The sequence below is a fragment of the Eurosta solidaginis genome, chromosome 1 (genome assembly GCF_040869045.1).
Source record: "Eurosta solidaginis isolate ZX-2024a chromosome 1, ASM4086904v1, whole genome shotgun sequence".
In the NCBI taxonomy this organism is placed as follows: Eukaryota; Metazoa; Arthropoda; class Insecta; order Diptera; family Tephritidae; genus Eurosta; species Eurosta solidaginis.
In genome coordinates, this window is record NC_090319.1 from 279,068,164 (window position 1) to 279,088,716 (window position 20,553).

Here is a 20,553-nt window from a genome sequence, read left to right on the forward strand (position 1 = left end):
TCGTTTTTTATGCATGTCATTGGCAGTGTGTCTACATTATAAAAGTAGACACATTTGTAAATTGGGATTAAATCTAAGCAGTAGTAAGAAGCAGACCTGCAAAAAAAAGTACCAGTACAAGTACAACTATCTGTAACTCAGTACTTCGAAAAATGAGTACAATTACAAGTATCGAAGTACTTGTACTTGAATTGTTGAAGTACAAGTAAAGTACGTGCAAGTACTTTCGAAGTACTTTTACAAGTCTTGAACGGTTTTGAAGCGGATCAAATAATATTTTTTAACAATCAGCTCAACTACTGATCGAAATGATGTTTTCCACAAATATGATACCTTTTATGATACTAAAAATTTTTGAAAATCGTTCGCAAATTTAGTCATTAATTTTGAACGTCTCATCACCTTTAGCGAAGTTCTTTTCAACTAGAGCCTACGATTTCTCGAACATGTTCGAGAAGAGATTTCTCGTGAGTCTCCCCTCTCGCGAGATTCTCGAATCTCGAATTACTCGTAAGGCTCGCGATATTCTCGAATCTCGAATTATTCGTAAGGCTCGCGAGCTTCTCGACATTCAACTTAATCGATTCATTGGCTGTATCATATAAAGCTTACGATTTCTTCTGGAGCACAAGCCAAAATGTCCGCAAAACCACAAGTAAGAAACCCCGAAATGTATAGAATATTGCCAATGCAGCGACTGAATTGAAAGTCGAAAAGTTCGCGAGTATTACGAGTAGTTCGAGAATTTCATGAGAAGCCGTGTTCTTGGTGTCTCGTTGAAAAATAAAATATTGCGAACAAAATTATATGTATAATAAATATGTTTTGAGTTAAATGCCATAGGAAGCAATATAATCAACAAAAAAGTCACAAGTAAAAAAAACCAAGTGTATAAATATTGTCCATGCAGCGATTAAGTAAGAATGTCGAGAAGCTCGCGAGATTTACGAGTACGAGTACTTGTATTCGAGAAGAAATCGTAAGCTCTACTTTCAACATTTGTTGGAATGATTCGCTTTCCACAGTTCAGAGAGGTGAAGCTCATCACTCTGTTATCAAACCTCTTCCCACGTAATGAAATTGCTGTACGGCTAAAAGCCTTACAAGCTATACCAAGTACTTCATTGCCCACCGCAGATATGTACAAAATTGTTATCACTGAAACGTGACGAGTTGCAAGAACCCACATGGAGATCGAATTTTGAAATCCCAGGCCGACCGATGCACAAAGAAATGATTTATTTTTTCACTTTAAAACTCCAGGTATTAATACCTTATTCTATACCTTTGTATACATTTATGAAAATGATGTCTTTATCAACCCTCAATTTACCTAATGAAGGCAAACACAAAACTACTTTAATATTGTTAGTTGTTGTACATTTTATACTTATTTAGTATGTTGTTTTACTTTTTGTTGCTTTCTAGTATGCATTTTACTCATATTCAATAAAAATTTTATAACAGAAGACCATTTTGATTTTACATTTATGAATCAAACTGATATATTTTATCAGAAAAAGTACTTTCATGTGCTTGCAAGTACTTCGTAAGTATATCTACTTGTACTTTCGGATTCGAAGTACAAATACGGTAGTACTTACATTTTGTACTTAGATTTGAAGACCTTGAGTACTTGTACTTAGTATGTGCTTAGTACTTTACAGGTCTGGTAAGCAAGCACAAATATTGGTTCGTGTATTAAAGGCTTGTCTTGAGCAGTAAACATGATGTAAATTAAGTGAAAGTATGTTACCATCAAGACTTTGAGTAAATTTTCATGACTTCTATTTCAAAATATATGGAGAAGTTACTATTGATTACAACTTCCAAGTCCCAGCATCTATTTTTGCCTTGTCCTAGCAATAAAGACACTACCTAAGGCTTGGCTGAGTGTTGTCGATGTTGATGGTCCTTTGCCGAATACATATCCGGTAACAAGCACCATTAACGATTTGGTATGACCTCCTAGGCCATCCCGCCCTCCCATCCCTGAGTCCATGAAGAACTTTGGATCACCAGAGCGTCGACAATTAAAGAAACAGGATTCCCCACGGGTAGGTAAGGTTGACAATTGGGTTGGAGAAGCTATATATTGCACTGACAACCCCTTGAAAGAGTTGCGCTACACAACCCTTTGAATCAATTTAGTATTTTAGTCGCCTCTTACGACAGGCTGGGGAATTTTTGTCTTGTAATATTCGTATGTGATTAAGTGTGCCCCAACGACTGCGTTGTTTCAGAATTTGTACGACCGAATTCACATTTAGCCAAGATTCTATGTTATCACATCTCTTGTACAAGATTCTTGCTAAAATTCAAAAATATTTTATTTTGTATCATTCCATCTGTCCATGGCATACCAATGGTTCTTTAGCAACATTAAAGCCAGTAATAAACCCTCCTCTGATAATATAAGATAGAAATCTGTTTTTTAAATTAAATGTAGATACCAAGAAATAAGGCGCAGGCTTAAAAATTTATGTGGGCTTTCAGGGGGGTCATGTAATCGTGTTTACGCTGATATGGGGTGATCTGCTCTAAATTTCTTGGTATTGTAAAAAACCCAGGCTGGCTATCGGTAAAGTAAGAAATTGCTTGTAACAACATCTCCGTAATATCGTAACAAATATATGCGATGGTCATTGTATGTAACTATGAAAGATATCTAATTGCGTCACATTAATGTATCGGAATAAATAAAGCGCCAAATACACGACACGAACATTTCCGCGAACATTCCCGTTATGTCATGTTTCTGCAACCTTTTCTGCCGTGTATGGTGGTGTTTGCCACTTCGCGCAAATGTTCGCCAAAAATCAAAATATTATTCGTGCGTGTATGGCGAAATAGCTCATAATCGTAGTAATTTCTGAACGGAACAGACGTGCGCGGAAAAGTAAAATGGACAATAAAAAATTTCTGAGTGAAAGCGCAAAGTTAAAGCAAGGCGGTGATGAGGGGGAATCGCTTCTCTCATTATTGTTTCCCGTTTCGTTATGAGTGGCAAAATTTTTTGTAAAAGTTGGTCAAATGTTGCCTTGATCATACGAACGTAATTTTTAAAATCATTTTGTGACGTGAATTCCAGTTCTTCTTTAATAAGCTCACTTTGTCCAAGAACTGCTCGTTTTTTAAACCATTCTTTGCACCAAATTCTTTTTTTGCGATCTTCTCTCTTTTTTTACGCTTAATTGCCACAGCGAGCAATATTGCTGCAGCACAATTATTGTCCGTATTCATCGCTGTCTGAAAGAGAACTAATGTTCGGCCAAAAGTTCATATGGTGTATGGCCAAAGCTGCGAACAAGATTGCGGAATGTTCGCGGAAATGTTCGTGTCGTGTATTTGGCGCTTAACGACTAGCATAACGTCGCTGCGCTCACAAAAGCAGTTATGTGTTTTTCAGTAACTTTTCAGGAGATGAAAAAAAACTTTTTTCTGGTGTCCATTTGCAAAATTTTGCAAATGTGGTATTTTTGAAGTAATTTATGGAAAGTATGTTATTGATGTGTGAAGGAAAAAATCATGTTTTTTAACCCGCTACGACGTAATAAATATTTGCGACGTTTTAACGCACAAAGCTGCTTTCAAACATGATTCAAATTTGCTTTTGGCTGTAAGGAAATGTATGAAATATTTGCCGTATTTCATCATAATGCGTACGGAGATGACCCCTTAAGCCCCTGGGCGGTGTAGCTTCATCAATCAGATGTCTGCTGGGATGCCCAGGTTTCTGGGTAATCAACAGAAACTGTCTGTTAAGCATTTCATTGCTCTCCCTAATGAGGAGTACTCTCGCCTCATTGTGTAGGTGGTGTTCTGGGGACATAAGAAGTCAGCCCGTAGCGGTTCTGAGGGCAGTATTTTGGAAGCCCTGTATTTTCCAGTGAGGAACCTTAAGGCTTGGCGACCATATCGGGGACGCGTAGCATGCAATCTGCCGACCAATTGCTTTGTAAGTAGTAATAAGCGTTCCTTTGTCTATACCCCAAGTCCTGCCGGAAAGAGATATAAGGATTTTATTACGGCTCTGGATTTTCGGTACAATAGCGGTTGTATGCTCTCCAAAATATAGATCCTGATCGAATGTTACACCCAAGATTTTAGGGTGTAAGACAGTCGGTAGCGCAATTCCGATGTCGGGATCAAATAGATTATATTACACTGAGTGGTGGATGATAAACGCGAGACCGCTTCCATTTCCGCTCTCGCGATCTTTTCTGTGGGCTATATGTCCAGAGCAGGTCTGCAGAGAAGATCTTGCTGTGTGTTTGGTCTCTTGGATCGCTGTAATGAGGATGTTATGCCGTTTAATTAAATCAACTATCTCCGTGATCTTCACAGTTAACCCATTACAGTTTAACTGCAGAATTCTGAAGTGTAACGGGTAAGTGATATGTTGAGGGAGGCCAAGACGCAATTTCTATTGTGGCCCTGGCACTGGACGTCCCTGGGTAAGCATTTGGGAACCCGGTGTAGTTGGGTTTGCGGCCTGACAGCATGGCGCGATTAAACCCTTCAAAGATTGCTGTCGCTGAGACCAGAACACCTAGGAAAGTGGCACCGTCCAAGGCTGGAGCCGTATTGGCCAGATGTCGCAAACATATATATTCTGTGCTGGAAAATGGTGGTAGGGAGTAATAGTATGTTTTCCTGACCTACTCGAATGCTAGTGTTGAGCAGAAATCGGGGGAGGGGCGGGCTGATTCTCGGCATTGCTGAGCAGTGGGGATGCTAGAAGGTAGTGGGGGCGCTAAGGCGCAGACTACGGGACGCCCTTAGGCGTGAACAGAAGGGAGCCATAAAATATTTATAAAAGATACGAGGAAGTCGGGTTTTGGGGTCTAGCCCAGAACATCATATCCGATTCAACCATCCTTTGCACTTGACACACTGACAAGAGCGTGACCGTCCTAAAAGTATTCTTATCCGACAAACGCAGCAAAACTGTTTCTCTGGACCGGGGTCAGGTGCAGGTCTCGGATTGAATTCGATACCCTCTCGGAGCAGGAGAATATGGCGCAGTCCCGCTGCAAGGATCTGCTGGGAGGATGAAAATTTGTGGGAGGGACGCAACACATTAAATGGGGTTACACTGAAATGACAGCCCTTTGTCGGGAAAAATCCTGAGTCGCTCAGGTTTATAGAAGCGGCTGCCTTGGGAAGCGAGATGGTTTGTAAATATTTTTACATTGAAATCAAAGCACTTTCGCTAGCGATTAAAAAAAATTATAAGCAAGTACATAACCCTTTTTCAGAGTACTTCTAGTACTGCGAGCACATAGCTGTTTTCGATCACTTCTAAACCAAAAGAGATATAAAAAAAACGGCATATGTAGAAATGTGGGCTCTATATAGTGATAATAAAATATGCAATAAAAAAAAATTTGAAAAAAAACACATAACTGTTTTCGTTAGCGCAGCGACGATATATAAAAATTCTCAGGAAATCAACATGCCATACTTAATTTCGCTATTAAGGAACCATTTATATAATAGTGAACAGCGGAATTACTGCTTATAAAAGCAATGCTATAAGTCCAATATTACTAAGCTCTTGAGCGCGCCTATAAATATTCCACATTATTAGGATTAAAAACATATAGAATTAGTATGAACCTAATGGTGTTCTTTTATAGCAACAAAAAGGCAATACACTCATATGGCTGAGTGGTTAAAGGCATCTGCCTTTACACTAGTATGAATGTTGAATATTTGGAGTTCAATACTCAGCTCCCGAAAAGAAAGAAAATTCATGAAAGGAAGAAATGAAATTCATAAAAATTCATAAAAATTTTCTAGTAACAATCGCCGTTTGTAAACTTTGTAACTTTTCTCTAATATCAATAACAGGAATCATTGTTAGATAGTGTTTTCAGTAATTAAACTAGAAAGCTCTGGACAATTGTCTGCACTATATCTCCTTTGGCATAGGTAAAGAGAATAATGGCAATTACAATTCAATGCAGATAAACAAAAGCTGCAAAATAAATAAATAATACACTAATTTGATTCCGATGGAAACAATTTGGATCTTCTATACACCGATAAGAGGGAATTTGAATAATATTACTCCAATAAAATCAATATTTGAACGTGTGTTTATGCATTAGGGACCTGCTTATTATGTTTGTTTATTTCTTTTCGGTCAATATGGAAAGCGAATACCTTGTGGACAGGAAAGTTAAATAAAGTGATTCTCTTCTCCTTTCAGACCTGACTTAAGATCGTAACTGATGATCTGCGTTTTAATAAGCGATGTCAGTAAAATCATCAAAATTAGGTTTTAATAGCGCAAAGAAATCATCTGGTGTGTGAAGACCCACATACATGTTATCATTTAGACCTAAGACACCTTTTCTCAGGTCAATTTAAACCGATGGAATTTGATTTCGCATTATTTAGAAACTAATTAGATGCCATCGTATTTTACGAGAATAAGCTTTTTAGTTTGTAGTTAATTTATGTGCAAATTGCCAATTATTGCGTATTATTTATGTTGTTTAATTTGGTTCACCTTGGCGTGTGAGCAACTTTTTTATGTCTTATTTGTTAGCAATGCACGAAAATAAACTTTACTGTACGTTACTTTTTCGCAGGCATGCTTAACGAACGAAACGATATCATTTCGTTACGATAATCAACGCTAATAAACGAAACGAAGTCACGTTAATTAACGTTAATTTGACGTTCTTAACGTTAATAAACGAAACGAAATGACTTCGTTTCGTTTATTAGCGTTGATTATCGTAACGAAATGATATCGTTTCGTTCGTTAAGCATGCCTGCTTTTTCGTTTCGTAATTTCTTCTACTGCTTTGCTACTGTTTCGAATAATTCATATCTTCTGCTGCTGTCTTTTATAATCAAGTAGCCCATGCTATTTATTTTCGTGGTGGTTTGTGCCACCGTCGTCAATGTGAAAAGTCCATCCGACGATTTGCGGTCTCTATAAGTCTCCTATTATGTGTATATATTGCTCGGAATCATATATGATGTGGAAAAGGATGGGATGGGGATAAGAATTCCATAGAAAAGCTATCGGAAAGATTTCCGTAATACGAAGAAAATTTAATGAGCCTTACTGTGATATGAACACAATGCATAACAAAATCCTAAAGGTTTCAATTGGTCATGTTATTTGGTTTGATAAACAGCCGCTTCCCAAAACGAAAAATAGTAAGAATTGCACCCCCTTGATGTGCCCAATTGTTGCCAGTTGTTGCGAATAAAGAATGACATGCGGAAGTTTCTATGATGCAGTTCTATCAGCAACAGTTGCAAAATGTTCGCGCAATATCTCATTTTAAGAACGCGGCATTTCTTTAAGAAAAAGAAATCAAAGATTTTAATATTAGTTTCTTTTAGAATTTTATTTTGGCGAAATAGTATACGTTTATTTTATTTTTTTCAAGGAATTGTACTTTTGGCGCTTAAACATTATTTTAGGTAAACTAAATGAAAACGTTTCCAATATGTAAAAAAAAACCATAGAAAACTCAAAAAGACATGTCTCTCTATTAACCAATGAAAAGTAGTTTGTACAGTTTATTTTCGTTTGTACAGTTTTCGCTGGTTTTTAGGCCCCTTGCAGAACATTTAATCTGACGGCGGATGTCGTAGTGTGGTGTTATCGTGCTCCGCCTACCACACCGAAGGTCCTGCAATTACCGGGCAAAGCAACATCAAAAATTAAGAAACAGGTTATTTCGATAAGAAAAGGGTTTTTCTAAGCTTAGTCGCCCCTCGACAGTGAGTTGGCTAACACTCCGAGTGTAATTCTGCTATGAAAAGTTTCTCAGTGAAAACTTATTTAAAAGGAAGCTCGGCCTAAATCTTTTTGAAGATAAATAGCGCCGCTTATTTTAAAATTCTTTTATCAGTTAAACTTAATCTCTGCCCGGGCCACAGCATTGCCCTTATCCGCATTTAGCATTACCCTTATCTAAGCCAAGTAGGTCTATAGGTATTTTGAATCAATGACCAAACAAACAGCGAAAAAATATGTACATATATTTCTCAAGTTGAAATTTACATTTCTCCAACATCACTATCCAATTATTCTCCATCCCTAGACATTTATAGTTCTTAAATTTATCCCAGATTGCATACTTTTTCTAAAACTGAGAAATAGCAATTTATCAAGCTGAGAAACTATTGCGAATTAACGGCTGAAATTTTAGAAGTATTTTAGTTCTTAGCTTAAGCTCTAATGTCAGTCAAGCCGAATCGTTTATTGGGAAGAAACAAAAAAACCAGTGGCCTAACAATATAGTGGCAGGGCTGGCAAGATTCCACAGGCCACCGACCCAAAAGGGCCCGGACCAAGAGGGCGCGATCTCAAAAATATTTTTTTTACTTTGTACCTGAGTATTTTATTTTATTTGAAAAGCATATTTTTATAAGTTCTGCTTAAAGTCCAAAGTGAGACAACTAAAGACCTGAATACAATTTCAAGCTAATCGTTGAGCATTTCAACCAAACTAAACAAAAAATGTTGATTCATTTTTAGAGATGTATGCGTTACACATAAGAGGGGTTATTGCTATGCAAATATTTTTTGAAACAATCAAGTTTTATATCTAATAAAGAAAGTGAGTCTTCAACTTTAATAACAATAAAAACATTAAACCCCACTAGATTGGCAGGACGTTATGATATCGTGTTTGCTTTAAAAGCTCGGTTTGTGGTAGTGCAAAATGCGTTAACGAAAACATTCTGTTAAATTGAAAATCAGATGGAAAAATAAAGCTGTTTCACTCAAAAAGAAAATTGAAAGCTACAATTTTGTTATGTTGTTATGTTGTTGTTATGCACTTCAGTCTAAAGTCACTGATCTTTCAAATGCAGTAAAACGTTTGAAAATTTGCCTAGAAGAATCGACATGAATTTGAAAAAATTTAAAAAAGGGAAGCGAGTAGTGTAGCAGAAAAATGGTCCATCACCCCTGAATTTTCGAAAACTCGTCAGAGGATGGTAATATACTATTTTGATGAGCTTTGAGAAGATGAGCGCATCCAAGATCCGGAAAGTTTGTTCAAAGTGAACATATTTACATAAAAGCAATGGCGTTTCATTCCAATGAATGGTATTTTTTTCAAATACCAGTGCTTTGGAGCCTTCAACTTTATTAAATCACTTTTATATTTGTTTGTTTTAATGGTGTGTTCAACTTATACTTATTATTTAAGAATTAGCTTAACACCGGCTTATAATAATTGAATATTCAATATTCTAAGAGAAACTGAAAAGAAAGAAGGAAACATTTACTGGCATATTGCGATGGTAACATTTCGAAAACTGCCACGTAATCATCATCAGACAATTTCGTAATGTTATCAAAGGTTTCACCGAGATTCGAACCGCGAACATAGACACAAATATGTAAAACTTAGCACGAGTTTACAAAGCTTCTCATTCGCAACGAAAAAGAAAATTTTCCAAAATCAAATGTACATAACACGTAAATATAGAGACGGAATGTCTCAATTGTGTTGTTAGTGTAGAAACGAGATAAATTGAATTAAGCCAGGAACCAAATAAAAGCAGGATAGCATAGTGGTTAAGGCAACTGCAGTTTCATCGTCTGATTCGCGGTTCGAATCTCGGTGAAACCTTTGATAACATTACGAAATTGGCTGATGATGATTACGTGGCGGTTTTCGAAATGGTACCATCGCAATATGCCAGTAAATGTTTCTTCCGTTCTTTTCAGTTTCCCTTAGAAAAATATAATAAACAAAAAACGACCAGAAACGCTGTTTTACGTGGCTATAACTCAATATGTTGAAAAATTAGAAGTCTGAGAGTTATCGACTTTTAAGTATGATTTGAAATGAACGAATTAAAAAAAAATTGATAGTCATAATGGTGTGGCTCTGAGAAAAATACTCCATAATTCTACGCTTCGGGTCATTTTCGACCCGTACTAAATTTGCGTTCCATTCTATTCAGCATTGAATAGAGACTACTATTTTTACGAAAATTCCCAATTGAATACTTATTTTTTAGCAACTGTTGGTAACTCTAATGAAATCAGCTGCTTCTATGAACAGCTGAAATTCAATGCCAATTGATAAAAACGTGAAATTTCGAAAAGGCTATATAAAAAGAAAAATAAAAATGTCGCGTCTTACTGCGGAACAAATCGCGAGTTTTCTAAATAGTGACAATGACCAAAGCGGTAATTATGAGTTATTTAGTCAAAGTGATACAGAGTATAACCCTGAAGAAAATAATCTCAATGTTGGACTGACCGAGTCCTCTGAAAGCGACAGTGAGGATATATCAGAAGGGGAATCTGCTGATTTGGTGATATCGAAAGATGGAACATCTTGGAGTACAACACCCCCAACTGAAGGTAATGTATTTGTGTCTATTTTCCTAACTGAATGAGTATACTTGCACATAGCTGGAAGAGGAAGAAGTTGCAACATTTTGAACTTGCGACCCGGAGTAACAAGATACGACAGTGCTCGTGTGGATTCAATCAAAGATGCATTTTTACTTTTCTTTCCAACTTCAATTGAAAACATAATTTTGAAAAAATACGAACGCTTATGGTAAACATCTATTTTGCCAACACCACAAAGGAATCAATCGCAACTTGTTGCATGCTTACTTTGCAGTTATTCTCTTGGCGGGAGTGTATAAGTAAAGAATAGGTAGCTACTTTCCGCCTCTTCATAGTACTAATTCCTATTTTCTGTTATTTTCAGATCAAAAAATGAGAACCGGAATTAAGCGAGTACTACAACAAAACTAAAGGCGGCGTTGATACCGTTGACAAAATGCTAGCCACTTACAACTGTCAAAGAAAAACTAATCGTTGGCCAATGGCTGTGTTTTCCAATATAGTCGATATTTCGGCCTTAAATGCCTTAATAATATGGATGAGTATAAATGAGGATTGGGTGGATGCCCAAAAAAATAGTCGACGTAAAATATTTTTACGCGACCTTGCGCTTGATTTGACAAAACCATACATGGCCTCTCGGAAGCATGGTACAGGAGAAATCACTTCAAGTGGATTGAATGATTTGGACATAATAATGCTGACACACAGTCCAGTAGCTCACAACTACAGTACCCGGAGCCGCCCAAGAAACGAGCACGGTGTCACTATTGTGTGACTGAAAAAATCTAGTTCAGAAAACAAACCCGAATTGATATGTGCTATTTGCAAAAAAAAAAAAAATGTCTGTAAACGAAGTCACAACCGTAATGTATGCATCAAATGCATTAATAGTAATATAAATGTTTGAAAATAAGTTATCAACTTTCAAATATTGCATTTAATTCATTTTATCAATATGAAATATATTCGGGTGGAAAACGACCCTAAACGTAGAATTATGAAGCTGTTTTTCGGTAGGTCTACGGTTAAAAAAAGATATGGTTCAAATATATAAAAAAAGACATAGAAAGACAAAGAAAATAAATAATCATCGTGTATTGGAGAACTTACTGATTTATTAATAATAATTTTGTGTCTTTCATTTTATGTCTTGCAGCTTTCCTGAAGTATGCACCATGATACAAAAGATGAAGGTAGTTCCACTTGTCCCCGCCACTTGACTTTTGCGGGGACAATGACAACTTCACCAAAAACAAGCTACCAGAATGAACAATTTTACGAATTTTTCTAATTTTGATGGATTTAATATTAACGATTACGACTAAATTACTCTCATAGTTATTTTAAATAAAAAAGAAAAAACAATGAACCCCATGCCTTGGAAATATTTTAATACGAAATATCAGCCTAGGAAAGAAGGTTTTTAATAAGTTTTCGAGCTCCCGAAAATTGTTTTGGTGGAAGAAACATGGATCGAAGTATGCAAAGCAAGGGAATATAGCCCGTACGTTTGCTCGGATTATTTTGACAAAACATACACGTTTGTCAATTGCTTGCTGAAAGGTCCTTATAAACCGACTCCGCAATTTCTTGATAAATAGGCTACAAGTCCACATTTTTTATTTTTTTTTTTTATTGTATAATTCAAGCGTTGCGCTTTAGGAGGGAATCGTTACAATATTTTTTAGGGAGAACATTACCCTGTAGCTCTGCAGGTAGCCACTAGTTATGAGAGTGTTTTTGCCCGTTGTAACAGAGGTCACCTTGGGGTTGCCCCGCCTCTACACATTCTGTGCCCTTTTAGCATTGAAATAGATGTGCAGACTTTGGAGGTACAATTTTTGTCAACATGCCTTGAGAAATATTTACTGTAGGGACATGATAATAGGGCCATGCTAGAGCAATAGGATTTTTCGTGTATTTTTTTCTGTCTAGGGGTAAAGCTGCCATAAAGATATGAGTCACTAACCAATGTATGAGTAATTATTCACTATTTTTCAATAAAATTGAATATTTTACTGTATTCTCAATTGATATGTATGCACATAAATCGTGGTAAAGCTTATTATTATTGTCTCAGATGACCATTGCGTTTTCATCCTAAAGGAATTTTCCATCCCGAAAAACCACAATTTCGCCTTAAGTAGTAACGGTATGGCAACGCTTCTAGCAAAACAACAAACATTATGAAACTTCAAAAATACGTCAAAAAAATTTGAGTGGAACTACCTTCTTTTTTGTATCATGGTATACACTACATTACTGATATATCTTCAACTCCTGTGACTAAAGCTAGTGCTGAACGATCATTTTCAAAACAAGAATTTATAGAAACCTTCTTAAGAAACTCTATGCGACAAGACAGGTTATGTAACTTGGCTATTATGTCTATTGAAAATTCTATAGCCCACTCTTTAAGCTTGTATGTTGTTATAGACACTTTTGGAGCAGAAATCTCGAAAAAATATTTTTCTGAATAAATATCTTATTGAAATAAAATTTTTATTTTTATTTCATTGTAAATGCATTCAGAACTCCGCATTGGGCTAGCATGGCCTACAGTCCATTCCCTCTTGCCTAAGGGAGGAGGTCTATGGACATTAGTGGGACATACACAACGTTTGATTGAGAACGCTGAAAATCTCGAAGTTTACTAAAATTAAACTGAGTACAACGTGAGTATTTTTATTTATAGGGTCCCATCAAAAGAATTTGCCACGGGCCCCCAGATGGTATAGTTACGCCACTGAAAAAACCCAAACGCCAGCAAAAGCAATAAATAATGTAGAGTGTAAATATTTTTACACCTAGATAAGACACCAAAAACCATTATCTATTGTGCAAAAACGGATGTGTGTTATAAATTTGTACGCAGTTCCTGATAAACAAACATACACATTATGGTGTTTAACCAAAACAGTTGAGACTTACCCAGAGAAATAGTATTTTGAATTTTTATAATTATTTTGAATGAAAATATATTATTGGGTGTGTACAATCTTCGTTTTTTAAACGGTTTTATTTAGGTTGACTTGACCGGCTGCACGGCTGGCCGGCCAGCGCGAATTTTGTAATTAACTTGGAATATAGTTCAGAACCCGATGACAATTCACTAATAAGAAAAAAGCGCCGCTAAGTGGCGCAAGGATCGAGATATTCACTAAAATCGTATTTGTGATCCGATTTCGCTCATATTTGGAAATCATATTTGACATACAGAAATAAAAACCACTTTAGTAAAAAAAATACACGCTAGGTGTCGCAAAAATTGATATATTCAAAAAACTCGTACTTGTATGACCGATTTGGCTCTTTGAACAAATATTATATACAGTCCGGTAGAAGTGACATCAAAATACTTTGGAGCACATAAGTCGTCAAAATATTTTGGAGCACATATAATAAAATAAATAAAAAAAAAAATTTAAGTTAAACGGTTTTATTGAAAACATTACTTACATTAAGTAGTAATAATACTAAAAGACAGAAAATATTTGGGAAGGTCTTAGGTACTAGTCATCACACTCCTCATCAATCTAGGGCGTTGATCAGACAATTAAATAAAAGCGCTGGGCGCGTGAAATATCTGAAAATGTGAGGCGTAGCATAACCTGATTAAGGTTCAGTTGGTCTTACTTATGACTATCGATAGCAATTTGACGCGTCGAACGCTTTTATTTAATTGTCTGATCAATGCCCTAGATTGATGAGGAGTGTGATGACTAGTACCTGGGACCTACCTAATTATTCTCTGTCTTTTAGTATTATTATTACTTAATGTAAGTATTGTTTTCAATAAAACAATAAAAATTTTTTAAAATTAGTTTATTTAAATTTCTTTTGAAATCTTTTGGCTTCTAGAGTCTAGACGTATACATACATACATACAAAGGTATATCAAAGAAATTTTGTAATTTCTCACCAAAAAATGCCCATTTTCTGTAGAGTCTAATATATCTACATAGGTATACATATGTATGTATGTTCATATCAAAGTAATTGCTTAAAATGTGCTGAGAACATTCTAGGAAAGTTTCAGGTCGTTCTACAAAAGTACATATTTTTATTAAGTAGCGCGATTGGCAACCTCTTGCCGACTTTTTGCCGATTATTGGTTGCATTGCCGAATGAGTGATTGTTAAGTATTTATTCAATTTGTAAAATTGCAAAAAGTGGTATCTCTGGCAGTGAAGTGTATTGTGGATATTATCCACAATGGTGAAATGTCAAAATTAACGAGAAAGTCATAGAGGGTTTGAAAAAAAAAAGAAATTATTTTATCGCTGCACAAATGTTTGTGCAAGATTCAGCAAAGTTAAGTATTTTTGAAACTATGTATGTTGTTTGAACATTTACTGCCCTTGTCACTGAAATATAAAACAACAAATTTGTAGGAGCAACAACAACTACATAGCTATGATAGTTAAGCCGTAGTTACCCACGAACGTACGTAGAAAAAACGTGTCAGCTGACACGACCTAACTTATGAGTGTGCAATGTAAACGAAAACTCATCGACGTTCAACGCACGTACGTACGTAGCCCGGAACGTAGAAAGCAAAACAATTTTGATTTTTTCCGTAAGAACGTGTCAGCTGATCGCTCTCTCACTAGACAGAGTTGCCTAGTAAACGTTTGTGCGCTAATTTTTGACCGATTGCAGTTATTATACAAAAAGGCCTAAAGATTGTTTAAAATTTTGTTGAAATATCCTAAAATTATTATATAAAATTGTAGGTTACAAATAAATGAACTAGAAATTCTTTTTCAGTATTTGTTTCTGCCATTTGCACCATGAAAATTTGTAATTCCAAAAGTGGATGTTTCCATAAGCATGCATGCAAAATGGTCAATGGCAACAGTGCTTTGCTGTAAACAATACACACACAAATATGTTATGTACATGTACACAGACGCACACATTGATTCCTACGGGCTTGAGAGTTCGGTCAAACGTGTTTCGTACGACAAACGTCCGTACGTACGACACACGTCGGTGGGTAACTGCCGCATTAGTTGTTATTGCAAAGTGGTGATTGCCCGTTTGCTTTTAAACGCATTCACGCATTTTTTGCAAGCAAATTATTTAAATTTTATTTAATTAATTGTTTGGAAAAAATTTAAACAATTCGACATCAGGACGAACAAGTCGACAACTGTTTCGATTATACCTTGTAATCTTCTTCAAGGCTTTTTCTCCCGGGAGTGGGATTTGAACCCGCACTCCTACGTTGATGAAACTGTTTACAAACGCATCAGAATATTACCACGTCTTGCTGTTAATCAACTTTTTCCCAATTTCCTTCTGCAAGGTAAAATCAAAAACAACCGTCGCCTTGTCCGTCCTGATATCGGGTTGTTTCAATTTTTACCTCACCATTTAATAAAATAACAAAAAGTTTAGTTTTAAATTGAATTTATAAAAACGAGCCGGACCCGTGCGCATCTTGTGCAACCAATATAAATCAGCTGTTCTATCAATCAATTAAAATTTACAGCTTGCGCTGCCATTTGGCGCATAGTAGCAACTGCCGGCAATGCAGTGCAAATATTCACAATAGTGCCATAGTACAAACCAGGCATGCTTAATCAACGATTAAAAAATCCGATATCATTTCGTTACGATAATTAACGTTAATAAACGAAACAAAGTCATTTCGTTTCGTTTATTAACGTTAAGAACGTCAAATTAACGAAATGATTTTCTGCCATATCAAAACGAAATCAAATAGTTTATGTTGATTATTAATTTCAAACTATGCTGGCAAAGCTGATTGATGGGGGAGTCATTAAAGGTGAAAGCATTAGCCAAGCTGATTGCAACTTTTCTCATGAATTTTGACAGTACGAACATTTCTCACAGTATTTTTGACATTACCACCAACGAATTGCACAAACAAATTACATATAGTTTGTGTGTATGTCCGCTCGCTGTTACCACCTTACGGCTTCGCCATGGCTACAGCATTGCCAGCACAATTCAAACGTAAAGTATCACGTTTTTGTTAACGTTTTTAACGTTAAGGAAGCTTTTCGTTTCGGTTAAATACGAGATACAATTTATCTTGATAATTTCTTTATTTTCTTTGATGATGGCACAACGCCGAAACCGGTTTGTCTCAAAACCAAATTTGAAAAGAGATGACGGAAAATCGTTCCAATATACATCATTTATCCACCCTGTCGGAAAATCAACCAAACAAGATAAGTCAATTTCTTTATCGATAATATTTCGAAGTGTTTTAACGGAAACGGTGGAAATTTTTTGATAAACGATTAGCTTAATGTTAAACAAAGAGATTTTTTTGCGTGCTCACAATCGTTTATTTTTAAGAAGTTATTTTAATAAAATGTAGCTACACAAAAGCACTACGACCAAAATTGCCCAAAGCTCGCTAATAGCCCGAATCTCCATCTTTACAACTAAAACTTTATTTATAGATTTGGATTCCAAATAATAGCGAAAAAGGGACCCGTACATAAAAACAGCAATTAGAAATAATATATATGATAATTGCACTACACTAATCAGAAATGCAATAATTTCAGTTTTTGCGCAAAAATCGTCGAAATTGAATAAATTTTTTTATGAGTGCCCGAATATAAAAGAACGCGGAGATGTACAAAGGTGTCCGCCGTGCTGTGGTGATAGCATGCTCCGACTACCACACCGAACATCCTGGGTTCCCGCCCCATACAAATCAACATCAAAATTTTGGAAACAAGTTTTTTCAATTAGAAGAAAGTTTTTCTAAACGGAGTCGCGCTTTCGGAAGTTATCGTGCCTTACATTTATTTTTATTTTCAGAGCTGTACAAATAAAAAACCTGATTTGATTCAAAGGTTGACTGTCTACAAACTTTGTTGCATGCAATTAGCGCACGCCCGTTTACAACTTTAAATCTTTTAATTGCCTGTGATAAGAGAAGTAGAGGGAGATATTTGAAGTAGAGATATAATTACTCACAAATCTTTTTGGTGGCTTCGTATATTTAGTTAGAAGCTGTGTTTCAGATAATCACTTCTAAGTGTTGTAAATTACTGTTAAGGTTAAGCCCATTATTTTATTTGTAAACTTGTTAAATAAACTGAATGCAATACGAAAGAAAGTATACAGTGAGTCATTAATCTCTCCATACAATGCTAAATTTTTTTATATTTTGATATAATAAAAACTAGCTTGATGCGACAGCATCCGCGGAAAATTATGCTGAGCTTTTCTTGAAGCGTTTTTTTTTAACTTTCTCTTACAAATTAGAACGATATATATATTTAATGCTGGCTCCGTTGAGCATGAGCAGGGGAAAGGGGTTTCGTGTCGGTTGAACAATCTTGGATAGCTTTGCTTGTGCCGCCGATGTTGGGCAATGTTCGCATATAGCCCTTACTAACTTTAGCAACTTTCTCTCCCATCGCCCTAAAATGCTCCTTAAAAGTTAATTTTGAGTCATTGTTTACTTCTAAATATTTCAAGTCAGGCTTAGAATTTATTTGATATTCGTCTAAAGTCCGCTTTGTGCTCACCAACACCACTTCTGTCTTGTTGATAGATATCTCCAGCCCTATATTGATCAACTTTTCCTTTATTCTTTCTACGGCGTCATTACATAATGCATAGCGCTGATCTAGTTTTTTGACCACGGCTACGACTACAATATTGCCTGCATAGCCAACAATTTGTGTGCCTTCGGGAAAGTCGATTTGTTCCTTAGCGTTGGCCCAAGAACAGATCCTCGAGGGATGGTAAAATTGGAAAAAAGTGTTTTCAATTAGAAAAAAGTTTTTCTAAGGGGGCAAATACTCCGAGTTTATTTCTGCCATGACAAGCTTCTAAGTGAAAATTCATCTGTTTTGTAGATGTCGTTCGAGGTTTGCATAAAAACATATAGGTCTAGTCTCGCCATTGTTTAGGAAAAATTAAAGGGAGCATGACGCAATTTGGAAGATAATCTTTTCGCAGCTAAATCGCATGAATAGTTTTTTATTTATTTCATTATTTGACAAGCCAACTGGGCTTTTCAAGGTTCGGACACCCATTAATAATGCACTCGATAATCTTTCGTACCTAATCCAACATACAAAGTGGGAAGTATGAAAAAGGCTGGTCGGGCATCTTTCTAGGTTTCAGCAAAAATGGCAGTCTGTGACGTTTGCATAAGCGAGGAAGGACGTTTCTTGGATACAGGCGCTGAAAAGAACTGTAAATACTGATGTTCTGGAAATTATCGCTGCTTTAAGGGCTATATTCAGCATTCCATCGGAACTTGGTGACTTATTATGGCAAAACTATGCGTTCAGTAGCTCCTGCTACATGGCTATGAGATCTAGAAGCAGCATGTAGCATATGTTCTAGAGAGCTTGTGGTATATGCAAAGCGGACGGAGTTTTTTCATAACGTAGGTCCTGGGTTTTGAAAGGGGAATTTCAGTTTGGACGGTAGGACTATGGACTTATTCAGTTTATGTGAGGTTTTCACGGGCCGTCCGTTTCAATCTAATCATATTTAATTGACTTTTCTAGACCTTTTCCTGCTTTTCGTAAGTTTTTTTAAGTTTTGTGACGGTGTGGGCTAAGAAAACTTACTTGGGTATTTTGTGCATGTCATAGTGTTCAATTTGGCGCATTTCTGGGTAGATTTTCCTCTTTTCATCACGTATTATATATTTATATGTACATGTAGAAAAAAGGATGATGCCTTCTTAAAAATAGTTTCTTAAAATTCAGCATACATACATAGCTTTTAAGCCAGCTTATATTTATACTTTGTGGGTCTAAAATTCAATACAGACTTAGGCTTTCAGCCTTTTGATTTAATATGAAAAAAAAAAAATACAAAACAACAACTTTAACTGATGAACTAAGTTAAGCAGGATACAAACAGATGCACGCAAAGCTTTGCGGTAGGCCAACCGGATAAGAGATCTGACGACTTGAGTCGATTCGCAACTGAGGGCGGATAAATTTCTAATAGCTAAAATTACAAAGATGTCCGAAGCGATCTTTGGCAGCGTCGAAACAACTATCTTATCATATTAAATTTTTTTTAGTATTTCTTTTATTATTATTTTTTTGTTATAATTAAATATAATCTTTATATATAAAAATCACGTGTCACATTGTTTGTCCGCGATGGACTTCTAAACTACCGAACCGATTTTGAATTTGTTTTACACCCCGTGTGTAGTTTGATCTAACTTGAAACATAGGATAGGTTGTATCTCAGTTTATAGTCGCAATATTATTTTATTGCAATTTTTTTTAAATGTATATATGTGTTAATAAAATGTTACGTATACGCACCGGAACTCATATTTTCAGGTGGTACTTCCGTGTAATTGGTTGGTGTTTAATTAAACAACGTGCTTGTCAATAAAAAATATTATAGCAAATGATATCAAGTATAGCACATCACCAGGCCCGTCGAGACGGGGGGAGAGGAATGGGGGGATTACCGCCGGGCCCGGGGTTTCTGAGGGGCCCGCGGCTTAGAGGTACTAAGACATTTTTTTTTAATTCAGGAGAGTCTTTAGTTGTTCCATGTGCAATTTTTAAGCCGAATGTTGAAAACAACGAATATCTGCATTTCGTTTTAATATTATAGTGAAGTGTGAAAAATAAAAATCTATATATATAAAAAGAAAGGCTAAAATGCGTATTAGTTGGTTGTCTATGTTTGAAGAGATGCGTCGGTCGATTTTGTTCAAGCTTTCACACAAGTTGCGTATACCTCACGCGGTGGTTATTACATAGCTTTGGTTGCGATCGACGTACAGGGTCTAGAGATATAGGCCTAAAAATGGACCTTGGTACCCCTAGAATGTGTGGGTAATATTGAAATCAAATGAAAGCCGTTGCTGAGAACTCTAAAGTAATTTTCATTGTGATATTCGATTTAGTAGCATCAACCTGGCAAAACTGATAAATATGCACGCGAAGCCGAAATAAGGACATGAATTAATAATACCCACATACCTTTTTACATACGCCCTATGCGATTTGCCTGAAATTTGGTATATAAATTTGCCTATATTAGTATTTACGACCCTTTTTTCCGGGAAGTAGGCCGGAAACGGACTGGAACTGAGACTCGTAGTGGGACTGGGACTGGGACTAGAACAAAATACATACCACCCTCTGGGACAGGCAATAAGGGATGAAAGAACTTGAGAGAAGAGAAAAGAGAGAAGGAGGAGA

At 36.1% G+C, this 20,553-nt stretch overlaps 1 protein-coding gene across 1 annotated transcript in view; it reads left to right on the forward strand.

The window, feature by feature from the left end:
- The window catches only part of Ptx1 (pituitary homeobox homolog Ptx1), a 160,610-nt gene that overhangs the window by 11,215 nt on the left and 128,842 nt on the right, over positions 1 to 20,553 (forward strand). The gene's annotated exons all lie outside the window — the stretch shown is intronic.